At 38.6% G+C, this 12,993-nt stretch overlaps 1 protein-coding gene and 1 long non-coding RNA gene across 4 annotated transcripts in view; one reads left to right on the forward strand and one right to left on the reverse strand.

Annotated features, from left to right (window-relative positions):
* Positions 1-728: 728 nt before the first annotated feature.
* LOC124162732 lies at positions 729-3,490 on the reverse strand. The gene is made up of 2 exons (XR_006865657.1): positions 3,083-3,490; positions 729-951 (listed from the first exon to the last, which is right to left on the reverse strand). It is a non-coding gene; the product is annotated as an uncharacterized LOC124162732 (long non-coding RNA).
* A 2,817-nt stretch (positions 3,491-6,307) lies between these two features.
* The window catches only part of LOC124162271, a 31,066-nt gene continuing 24,380 nt past the window's right edge, over positions 6,308-12,993 (forward strand). For 2 of the 3 annotated variants that reach the window (XR_006865524.1, XM_046538744.1), the window contains exons 1-2: positions 6,312-6,374; positions 7,141-7,253. The gene's annotated coding sequence lies outside the window, so the exon portion shown is untranslated. Of the gene's footprint in view, positions 6,375-7,140; positions 7,254-12,993 lie in introns of all 3 variants that reach the window. The other variant, XM_046538745.1, reaches the window with a different exon arrangement.

Here is a 12,993-nt window from a genome sequence, read left to right on the forward strand (position 1 = left end):
AGTGTGTCTTTTGCATCTGAAGAGACATCACCGGTATCTCAACGGTGCAAAACTCCAAAAGTGTATCATATCCTTGAAATCAGTCGCAGGTATCCAAATTAATGTCAAAGGAAAAATTGAAGTTAGGGTATCTTGGACCAGTGGAAATGCTAGTAAGAGCCACACATTAGAATAGTTGTTGTGTCTTCCACTGGGCAAGTAAAACCTCTCATGGGTTGCCCCAGGCTTCATACTTCGTCTCCAGAATGGAGAAGGAGGCTACTTTCTTGTAGTGTTTCAAATGAGGGGTACTTTGATGTGGATGAAAACAATATTTTCAAGTTTGAGTCAAATACAATGTTGGAAGGAAATTGTTATAAATCGCTGTTGAATGACAGCAAATTGCTATCCAGTTATGCATGCAAATATCCAAATGTTTTCAGTGGGAAAAATTTAAACATGATACCTATCGCGGGTGAAAACATAACACTAACGTGATACAGTGTTTCAATATTTTTGCAGTCTGTTTTGTCAATGTAAGAAAAGAAGGGTTAGCTTTACCAGTATGTGTCCACAATCAGCAAGGAGTCATAATAATATGGTTTGTGACTGATGAAGACAGGTACCTAGTTATTTGCTTTTAATGCTTCCAGAATGATTTCCATTCCTATTTTTTACCTAGAATGCATTGAAGTGCAGTGGTGATTATCAAAGAGATCTTAATTGCATAGGTGATAATAAGAAGTTAATTGCAGCTAAGCCAGCCAACTACCTTATTTATGAGTTTGTCCATGACTTGTAGTAATAGGAAAGGTCCATCTTAACATGAAAACATAAGAACATCTATCAGCATCATAGATTATACCTTTCACCAACTCAGGCTCAATCTATTCCTCTGGCACCTCAAAAATAATCCTGTTATAGCCTTTCCAACATACTACCCTTCACAGCATCAGCCAAATTGAGTTGAACCTGGTAAAGGAAAAAAATAATATAAAATATAAGCATTAATCCAAACAAGGAATTCAAAACACTTAAAATGTGTGAAAGGAAAATAAAAATGATATACACTCATATTATCATTGTGTACACTCATTTCCTGATCAATTTAAGTTATTATCTTCCTAAATACTTTACTGCCAACAAGCTAAAATGGTCTTCCTTGGATTTGCATAAACTGCCAGGAGCCAATTTAACAGCCCATCTTTTATACAACAATAGCATTATCTTTTTTTACTTAAAACTAATCAATATCCATAACTGTTCCATTTTTAAGCTCTTAATACCCACACAACAGGGAAAAATCTGGATGCAGTAAATAAAATGAAGAGCCAAATAAAAATCTGAAATCTTGAAAACTACCCGATTAAGCCTCAGTAGTCTGTGTATTCCATTCAAAATGGCCAGGCAGTCAAATGGTAAAATATTTAGTTCACTTTACAAAAATTTTCCACAGTAGGAAAGGCAAAACTTTTGGTTATACACCCGGTAAGAAACACAGAAATTATCATCACCCTATGACTGTTGCTTATGGCAAATTTGTTTTCATTATTTTATATTCCATGGTAGATTATGATAGGACAAAGTAAAAGTCCAACAAAAATTTTATTAAAAAAGGATTTGTACATTATGGAAAAACTTCCACTCCCACCTGTGTCCACTCCAACATATCCCCACAAAAGAGTATGTATTAAAAACAATAAAATAGCTTCACAAACTCTTCCAAACCAATAAATTACCTTGCGGACTATGGATTAATACACAAATAATATCAAATACATTTCTTTATTTCAAGAAAAACTTGCAACTCTGAATTTATTCAATCCTAAAAGTGAGGTTTAGGCTCCCAAAAAAAAATTAATACATACATTTATTCTTTCACCAAGATGTGAAAAGCCCAAATATTTTATACTAGCTTCATTGTTTTTCAGTTTCAGTCTCTCAAAATTGAGGAGTCTACCTTAAATCTCCAAATCTTTAATGCATGTGTCTCGAGGTGCACTATTTTACTAAAAATATTTAACCCACAAGCTTGTGGATTGTTTTCGAAATTTTCGGATATTACTGCAAGGTTGTGAGGATTACAGACAAATTATCCCTTTAATTATGTTTATAGCTCTATATAAAATTCTAAAACTTTGTAATAGGAACATATTTCAGAGAAATACCTTACAAATTACGAATTCCAATATCACCAACAATGTGTCCATCAATTTTGATAAATTTTAGGTCATAATTATCTATAAGGTATATCCTTTCGATATCTAAAAGGTATAAACTTTCGATGTAAAAATAAGTTTTGTTTGTTATTTCTATAAATATTTGCATCATTATTATGATAGTTTCTCAAAATAGCTAACATGACTTTCTAATTTTCATTCCCATCTAGGTCGAAGGGTCGCATGTTGTGGTTGAAATGACATGCAATGACGCTAAATTAACTTGAACTAAGGTTCTCACATTCAGTCGATAATGATGTAATGTGATATAAATCCCGTTAGAATTATTATCCATATTTAAAACTTACTTCTCCACATTGCAGAGGAAAAAATATGAATCAATGAATAAAACAATTACATCGTCAAAAATAAATCATAAAGACGACTAAGTATGATTTCTCTTGAGTCCATCGAGACTATACTCAAAGCTTTAGATCAATCATGAGAACTGGCTTCGACGACTTATACATAATGGGCGATAAGTCTCGATTATCGTTGCAACCAAAATCGGTCAACCTGACAGTCACACAAAGAGAACACATTTCGAAAATTGGCATTCCTTGAATCCTCCCGAACCCACATGACGCAAACCACACAAGTAGGAATGCCATACGGTACGATCGCTATTTACTTTTGTTGCAGCTTCTCAAGTTTATGAATGAGGTAGATTAAAAAGTGAACTTTGTTCTAATCCACGCCGTATTTGTAAAATAAAAAACACCGATTCCGACCTATTGATAATTACCTGAAAATGTCGAAACCGGTTGAATTTTTAAACAAATATTTAGTAAAATACAATAATAAGTAACCTTCTTAATAGATCATTCCACAAAAATCCTTGATTTAATGACTGAGAGTAATGGCTTGGTCTCAACTTAACTCACCTCACAGGTATCCGGGGTAGTACTGAATACATTGGCAACTAAGAAGAAACTTTCATTCGCAGAAGCTAATCCATTTAGTCGTAGACACTACTTGCTTTAAATAATATGACGAGCACCCAACATTATATGGCTCCTCTCGTGAATAATTTCTTCCACCTTGAAATTCCCCTCCAAAGAATCTGTGGCGGAAGTCCATTGCAGGCTGTAGCTGTCCGTTGAACTCAAAGCTTCGACGAAACTAGATTAATTTACACGTCTTCACCAAACAATTAAGATCGAAGGTCCAGAGCGAAATTCCCACACCGTAGTTTTGTGATATTCTGATGAATAAAACACAATAATTTAAAAGATCTCAAATGCCATCATATCAGCAACTGCCATTCATGGTGATTCATGGTGCGTGGTCGTGGTCTCACGTGGTCTGGCCAACTGAGCCAACTGAGAAACTATTACATTGTTAAATTACTAAATTAAGGTATAAATCAATTTTTAGCCAAACAAAATGTATTAAATTAATAATTGATGATTTATTTTATCCTTTTAATAGTAAAATAATCGTTATTTAATAAATAAAGTTTAAAGACAATAATATTTTGACTAGATGTAATAAATAGCGGGAAGTTTCGACAGGACGATATGGAACGGCATCTTTGCTCTTTCTGCAACAACTCGCGACCTAACATCCTTCTCACGTGGTCTTGCTATAAAGGCTTACTATTAGATTCGTTGAGGTGATGTAGCCGTTTTTACTCCCCTCCCAATCCTCACTATTCGCTACGGCCTTTTCTATGAATACACAATCTATCCAAGTCTACTTCCTTTCTGAATTATTATCCTCAACTTCCCTATCCAGGGTCGCAGCTAGGAATTAAGGCTGGGGGGGGGGGTTTAGGTTCAACTAATATCGGTGTGTGTGGGGATATGTATACCCACCAGGATAAACGAATTTAATAACTTGCGGAATTTTAAGATAAATGGTTCAAAATGGTGAATTTTACGGCTTTCTGAGGGATATTTTATTAACACTTACACTATCCTAATAGTAATACCAATCCAATTAAGTAAAATGGCTTAAACTAAAAATTTCTCTGAGCTCTGGGGGGGGGTTTACCCCCAAAACCCCGCTTGCTGCGCCACTGTCCCTATCCACACCTCTATCTCCCTTCTAGCTATCGGCATTGATGCTATCCTCACGCACTCAGTGATTCAACCCGAACGTTTATTTGGATAAGTGAGGATAGCGCTCATTCAGACTTAATCAGGATATCAAATATTCTGGGAAGGACCAGTTCCTTTCCCTGGGACACCTCTCACTTTCAAATTGAGGAATTTATTTGATGGCGTCCGTAAGCATCACCCAGAATTTGCACCTCGGGCCCAGCGTGCACCAGCCAAGCGCTCCACCTACTAGGCTACCACGGTTTCTTACATAAAAAACTATCACATAGAAGTTCGTAAATAAATCGAGGAAGGAAAGCAGATGCAAAACTTTTTAACGTGGAACTTCAAATTAATGATGAGTGAACGAGGCCGATAGACTGCGCCTATCTTTTTAAAATTATTAAACACAGAGTGGAGAAAAATTGTTTCGCGGAATTTTAACCCTGCATTTCTGATACCAGCAGGAACTGAAATTACTCATGATATTTAGGTCGAAAAAATTCGTCTATTTTTTTCACCATTTCTAAATTACAGATATTTAGAGACTGGCCACGAGTTTTCCCTGCCACCGGATGCCCTGAACAACTCATGAATTCGAATGCTTTGCCTGCTGGAGATTGCGATATGCCGGCAGCAGGGCAAACTCGCCGCCAATCGGAGCGCTTGGTTCACAGTTTCTGTATTCCAAAATATGTGCGTTTTCTATCAATAATTTTAGCTCCCACTAACTAACTGGGCCTGAGACTGATAAAGGGCGTCGATACCATGGCAGTGATCTAATAAATATTTTCTGTGGAAAAGCATTCATTTGACAAGAAAATCATACAATAGGGTAGTTTCCTTCATCAAAGAAAACGAAAGGCATTGATTGCGATTCGTTACCCACCATTGCTGTATTCATAATATACAAATTATTTCGTTTTAGAAATACCGGTTAAGACGAATGGCAATGGTCCATTTTTATCCTCATTTGAAAAGGGCCAGATTGGCGCCCATGCGATGCCACTCCACGTGACGTCACAGGGACCTAGTTTCTATACGAGTAGATAGGAGTTATACATCGTCTGAGGTTACCAATGCATGCATGAGGCGCAGAGCTCAGGGAAACATGTCTTAATAATCACTTATTAAAACTGGCTAAGGTCGGAAAGTTTTCTTCATTTGATAAGGTATTAATAATCCTTATTTAAGCCAAGCGCTACCAGCCAGCAGGGTACTCAGCTACCCGCTAGCAGCCTCGTCGTATCAGCGCTCAACTCGCCTCAAGGTCACCTCACAGGGCGGCAGCGGGAACCAGAAATACGCCACACGGAGAGATTTCCCAGCATTCATACTTACGCGTCGCGTTTTCGCGCGCTTGAAAATTTTCACTTTTCATTTAATCGCGAAAAATAGATATCGTCATGTAAAAATCTAAAAGCGTGAAATACGTACTCCAGGAGTAATAATCTTTCGATTTAGGCAATTAAAAAATAATAGGAAACCACCCTATTATGAGTTCAATGTAGGTTTTCTAAAAAAAACTGAGAAGAAATGTGCCTTCATGGAGTTTTGAACACGGGCCCGCCACGCGAATTAATAGAAAAAATAAATTATCATACCGTCATTAAAAAAGGTTTTTCCTTCTGTTTAAACAATAAATAATCAAACGATACGTTTGGGTCCGCCGCTCGTTAAGTTTAACGGCGAAGTTTGTACGGCTGGCCTTGCGGACGGTACACTGCCTTTAAGGAAAACTAATTTTAAAAAATCGTCAAATCATGAATCTAAAAAATATTTCTTTGAAAAAAAATTTTTTTTTCATTTATGAAAAGTGCTAATATTAGTTTAAAACCCTCTAAACAGTACCCTGTTTTTCAACAATTTTCCCTCGGACACCCGAACAAAATTCGCGGCTACGCCACTGGTCTATACTATCTCAATTATTGTCGATGGAGCCAGAAACCCTAGGAAAACAGTTGGACTGGTGGAAGGGGGTCCGCGCGATGGAGGGGGGGGAGAATGTGGAAGAGGGGAGTCAAGGGGAGGATTCGCCGCGTCTGCGCCCAGCCCTCCTCCGGCAGTCCCGCTAGAGCAGCCGCAAGTAGAGAAGTGCGAAGGCCGGTAACCTGCCTACACCGCGAGACACCAGGTAAAAACTCTTTACTCCGACGGAGTGATCATTGAGTTAAGGGAACCCAACACTCCCATTAGATCAGTCTATTTTCGTGATGAATTACTCTTTTGAGATTTAACGCTATCACCTTGAAATTTTCATGGTTTACTTTGTGACCAGCATTTTCCTATTTCTTAAATTTAAAAATGTTTATTTTAATATGTGAGGTCAAGGAAAATGGTGACAATATTCTAGGCAGTACACCCTGAAGATTTTAAAACGATACTTAAACGAGTGATTCGTGGCGAAAAAGGCAAAATACCACAGATGTGTCGTATTTTGTCTTTTTGCCTCGATAATGCGTCCGGATTTTTTTATAGGCTTTTAAAATTTTTGGCTTTCCCATATTCACTAGGAGGATGAAAGGTTCGTTTATAATGCACAGAAGAGTATTGCACTAATTTTTAAAATATTGAATTTCTTTTAATTCCATAGTTCTTTCTTTCTTCTTTGCTATTAGGAAAAGTTTATATTCTTGTTTGCACCCTGGAGTCGAATGACTGAATTATATATTTTTGCGTTGCGCGTTTTTTTTTCTTTCGTGTAAATGATAATAAACTGCAAACTGCGTTCTGTTAAGAATGTATCGCCACCAGGTTCCCCTCTCGAATAGATAATATTCTTGAAGCGATATGACCGTCGGAGTCGCAAGGGAGGGGAGAAAAAACGAAATAAACTAGTCTGATAGAAGTGGTAGCAGTCAGTGAACTCCCTTTATTCCTATCTTCTTTTGCGTTTATAGCTGTGTCAACAATACATCATAAGCAGTGACCCGCGGTCAGGAAGTGCGGCAGTGATTGTAAAGATTGATGGAGAAGGAAAAGGATCCCAGTGAAACGTATTTAGTGAGGGAAGGTAGGTACGTACATACAATCGGTGAGTGGTGCTCCAATTGTTTTGAGCCTTGCTCAGGTGCTGATTGAGGCTGTCAAGTGATTTTCGTACCAGGCTTATTATTGCAGAAATGTATCTAATATGGATCTCCGTTGTCACTGATGTGTTTTCGTCTGATGCGAAGCGAAAAAATAACACCATGTCCTTTCGCGTCAGCCAAAATAATTCAGTGATCCAGGTGTGGATATTAAGAGGTCGATAGTTCCGTGCATTCGTGAGCGAGCAACTGGGGTGTTTACATCAATACTGCGCCAGAGGGTGCGCTTCAGCCAGCTTCTTTTGTTTTCGTTTCCATTTCGTGGTAGAATTTTTGAATTCCGTTCAGAGGATGTGTATATCGTACAATTAATCCATAATTCAATGAAAATTACTCATTCCGAGCCCAGTTAATTCCATATTGAACGCATAACTCCATGCCTTTCGTCAAAAGAGCATATATAATTCAAAATTCGAATATTTTGCAAAGATGTATGCTAAGACTAAATTGTACAAGGTCAGTGAGCCTTTATTTTTGAGTAGTTTTTATTCTGACTTTTCAAGTAAATTAGTGTTTTTGAAAGGAGCTACTTTCGACGATTGAGAAATAATTTCCTTCCGTCGATAAGGATAAATTACTTTAGAATTCCCGACTGCGAACATGACGAACGTATTCTGGGAAATATTTAAATAGTGTCGGTGGATCGCAATGACACAGTGACGCACCCTCACAGAAATAATTCTCTTTCACGCCTGTTCGCGTGAAAATAAAATAAATGAATGCATCAGGATGATTAGGATTCCTTGATAATCCGTAGAAAATTTCGAAATATTTATACGTAACGTCTAAGACATGCCAATTTTGTGCACAACGGATTTCTAGCAGGGATAATTCCGAGTAATTTTCAATACGCTGCACTATCTTTTCGTCGAAATCTATCGAATCGTTTCACAAAGTAGTGGTGTAATCAGGAAAAATCCTAAACGCAATCAGTCCGCAAACTCTAAGGAATCAATATCACACTGTAAAATGTTTATAGTTTTTATTTTTTATGCCTGCGTTTCTTTTGTTAGAGCGTGTTTATTATTACGCATAGCAGTTTTCTGGGAAATGATTATCATTCAGTAATTGGAGATATGGTTGCAACTTGCAAGGGCGGATCCAGAATTTTTTCTGGGGGGGACAAGGGTCTGACAAGCAAACGTTCTTCTCATATTTGGCATTATAAGCAACACACGACATTTACTGTACGAAATATTCTCTTTATTTTAGTGTGAAAGTTATTAATATGAAATTAAACGATACACGTAATACGCATAACAAAAAGAACGTGATGATAATCCTATTAAGAACCTTGTATATATCTTAAGCGTCTGGAGAGGGGGGGGCACGTATCCCCGTACCCCCCCCCCACCAAAATCCGCCTATGTATGGTTGAAAATTGGCCAAAAATATAATTATGATGTAGCATGTATGAGATAAAAAGGGCAGAAGCTAGAGCATGTCGTATGGAGAAAATGAGTACGGCGGGGAAAGGAACAAAGGATATGATTAGTCAAGAGTGAACATAGAGAGGGTCTAGTTAATTAGGAAAAGCGTTGAAACTACAAGGGAATGTATTTTTATGCCAATTATCGTTTAATTATCCCAATTAAGGTTGCTTTCAGATTAGAATCTATCAAAATATTGATGTTATTTAATCTAAAGCATAAGGTATACATGTAATTACAATAATCGAAAAGGAACACGGAAACCTAGGTTACAAATGGTACCTAACAGTGGCGTAACTAGAATTATGCTTTGGGGAGAATGGAGGGGCCTAGGGTGGGCGGTCCGCGATTAGTTCAAATAAATAATATAGTCACGCTGGCGTACAGTTAAATAGGGTGGTTTCCTATTATTTTTTATTGCCTAAATCGAAAGATTGTTACTTCTGGAGTACGCATTTCACACTTTTTTAAATGAAGATATCTATTTTTCGCGATTAAATGAAAAGTGAAAAATTTCAAGCGCGCGAAAACGCGACGGGTAAATATGAATGCCGGGAATTCTCCGTGTGACGTCTTTCTGGTTCCCGCTGCCGCAAGTGAGGTGACCTTGGGGCGAGGCTCTGAGCGCTGATACGACGCAGGATGCTAGCAGGTAGCAGAGTACCCTGCTAGCAGTTAGCGCTTGTCTTAAATAAGGATTATTAATACGCTATCAAACTAAGGAAACTTACCGACCTTAGGCAATTTTAACAGGTGATTATTAAGAGATGTTTCCCTGAGCTCTGTGCCTCATGCATGCATTGGAAATAAAAAACTACCCTATTCTACAGTTGGATTCCTCTTTTACTAGAATTCCCTCATCTCCCGCGCTATGCTATACGTTTCCCTTGCCACTCCATCCTCCACTAGCCACTCAGTTTCCCGAGTAAAAAAAACATTAAATAAATTTTGTGGTGTAAAATTGCCAAGTGCACTCCATTATTCATATTTCCACCATAGCTTATGTCATGAGAGTTAGCCATGTCGTAGTTCATTCCTGAGAAGTAACTGAAGGGGATGAGATGTGATAGAGGTGGAGGGAAATAGGATCTGGGGACACGTGGGAAGGTCACTTAGGGGAAAAGTAAAAGGTGTAGCGAAGGGGAATGGGATGTAAACAGCAGCGGAGATGGAGACCACAACAGCCGCCTCCAACCCGAAGGCCATTGTCGTAGGCCAGGGTGGAGCTCACTCGGCATCTACGCATAGAGCGAATGTTTTTAACTACGCTATTATCCTCAGAGAAAAATCGATCTTCATTTATTCCACAGGAATCCTCGATTATAAATTAAAGAGATATTCTCATTACGATACCTCCGCCGCACAAAACGCTCCACAATCGCCCACCGAATCAAATCCGCTCATTTACTACTACTAGAGATACTAGATGAGCGGATTTTTATAATTTTTATTTTTTTGTGGCTGCGTTTGTTTTTTTAGAGCGTGTTTATTATTACGCATAGCAGTTTTCGGTGAAATGAATGTCGTTAAATAATTGGAGATATGGTTGCAACTTGCAAGGGTGGATCTACAAAAGCTACTAGATGAGCGCATTTGATTCGGTGGGCGATTGTTGCGCGTTTTTGCAGTATACGATTGGAGATAGTTGGTAACTACATCAGTCCCAATCACTGAGTTCACAACGTTCACATTTCACAAACAAACTCATTTCATAACCAATTTACGCAATACGATATGATGTTAGCCAATTTGTTATGGTAGTCGCGCGCAAGTTACGGCAAGTAATAGCGAATATCCTACTAAAATATTTCGACCGTGACTTCTTCACTCAATCAGAGGCAGTGGCGGATCCAGGATAGGGACTAAGAGGATGGGGCTAAGAGGGTAACTTCCAAGCAGTAGTGGGGGTCCGAACAAAATTACCATTATATGTTGTGTAAATTGGATATCCAAGCTCCCCAGAGGCGTTAATAAGGATATGCTTTGGAGGGGGATGGGGTGGCTTGAGGTGGCGAAGCCCCACTCCCTCGGGCAACGGGGAAACAATTGAAAAATGACATGCCAGGATATAAATTTTACGTCATCATTTTGGCACTAAAGATTTAATTCTAAGCGGATGTAGTTGTTACATGTCAAAACTAGACAAAAGTTTAAAAAAGTAATGTTATTTTTCTGAGGCTTTGGGGGGGGGGGGGATCTATCCCTTCATCCCCCCCATAGTTACGCCACTTAAGCTCCCTCTATTCTCTCTCTGTATGTGCCACTGGATCTTGTAACCTACCAAAAGCGTGTAAAATAGGTCCTGAGCTTAAAGCTAATCTGTATTTTAATTCGTTAAAGTAGGTTTATGTATCTAAGAAATCTAAGTAAATACTTTTGTACAAAGTGGCAACCTCCAAAAATTTCGATTTTATCTTGCATGTGTTTCGACCCAATGGGGGGCGGGGGTCTATGCCCCCTCGCTCCCATAGATCCACCACTGATCAGAGATAACTCAATATCTAAAAATTGATTTTATGCTAATTCTTTTGTGAAAGGAGAAATATGGCAGATCGATTGGCATCCAAGCATGGCTGATTGAGGGAAATATAAAATTTCAACCAATATGCCACGCGATTCATTAAATGAATCAATCAAGGAAATGAACAGAAAAGGATTATATTGAATTATTAACATTCAACATTAATAGTGCGCTTACATGAAGTTTGAACACATTGGTTTATCACTACTCCTTAACTCACTCATTAAGTCAATACAAATGCCTTACTTTTCGTGCTTCCAAGTGACGGAGCCTCGCCAAGCAAATAGGAGTCCGGTGTAACCAGCAGCGGACACAGAAAAAAATCTTAAAGGGGGGGTGCAAAAGATATCTTGGCTACCTTTACTTTAGTCGTAATTACAAATAATTAAGTCACATGCAAGGTTTGATAAATTTTTATTTAAACTGATAATACGCAAGACAATGCACTTTTAAGATATAAAAAAGTTACAACTGTGTTTCTTCAACGTTAGACTATTAGGGCGGCCCCGAAATGGGGGGGCGCGCCCCCTGAGCCCCCCATATATATCCGCCACTGGGTGTGTCCAGGTTTCATGCTACGACTAATGCGTAGAAACGGAAAGATATGAGAACCAAAGAATCCGAAAATATGCTCAAGCAATAGAAAAATATTCTCACATGACACAGAAACCTTAATCACGTAATCAAGAGGTGGGAGGGATGAAAATGAATAAGGTTGAGGACATCGCTGGCAGTGATGAGGATAGGAATATAATAGAAGGCCGTACTGAAATTACGCTTAGAAAGAAATAGTTAATGAAATCAATTGATGGGATTATGCAACGAATTATGTACGTCCGTATAACCAAGAATCAAGTCTGTCGCGAGGAAGGATCTTAAGGACGATAGCCTTGTGCATGGGAAGCTGGTTTCTGCTCTCTGACGGAAATTCTGGAGGCAAATTCACAAACTCATTTTTATCTGTGTGGTATTCCCTTGCAAGGTTTCTTGGTTAGCTAACTTTTACACATACCACTTCTTTTTATATAGGCTTGATGAGGATGATTACTCATCGGAACCCGGGTCGTTTTATGAAAAAAAAGAAGTGAAAGTAAAAGTGTTTCCAGTCTCTTGTGCTGTTTTTAATGATCAAATTAGAACTAAATTGGTGGTTAAATAAAAATGTGATGCATCTTTATCGAAAGATTTGCAAGAAATTTAAAACCACAATTGGCTTCCTATCTGAAACTATTGGAGGCAGGTAAAATGTTTTCAAAGAAGGAACAATTTGTAACCCTACAAAAAATACTTCGATCGGGCGAATTGGTTGAAGCCTTAGATTTCGGGGTCGTGAGCGCATTAGAGTTCATTTCAAATATCCTTGCGACTGAGAGGCAGGCCCAGTTCTTTGGGGGTGAGGGCAGATGGCACGTGACTTCATGAAAACCAACCAAAATGCGATGGGCGGAGCCTAACCTCTGGAAAATGCAGTCGCTTTCAGACCTATGTGGTGTACGCTTCGTGAGTTAGTTAGCTGTGTTGCTAAGTGGGAAGAGAGCTTTTGTGACAGTCTTTCGTTTCCATGCATTGACAGTCTTTCGAAAAACATGGCAGCGCCCGCCACTTTCTCTCCCATCCCACATCCTTAGTGTAGCAGGTCCAACCTCTTGCCGCGACACCGCACGAAACATTCCAAGCTTGCCCGAATGGGCCAGTCGCAAAGATATATCAAAA

Source organism: Ischnura elegans, chromosome 7 (assembly GCF_921293095.1).
Source record: "Ischnura elegans chromosome 7, ioIscEleg1.1, whole genome shotgun sequence".
Classification (NCBI taxonomy): Eukaryota; Metazoa; Arthropoda; class Insecta; order Odonata; family Coenagrionidae; genus Ischnura; species Ischnura elegans.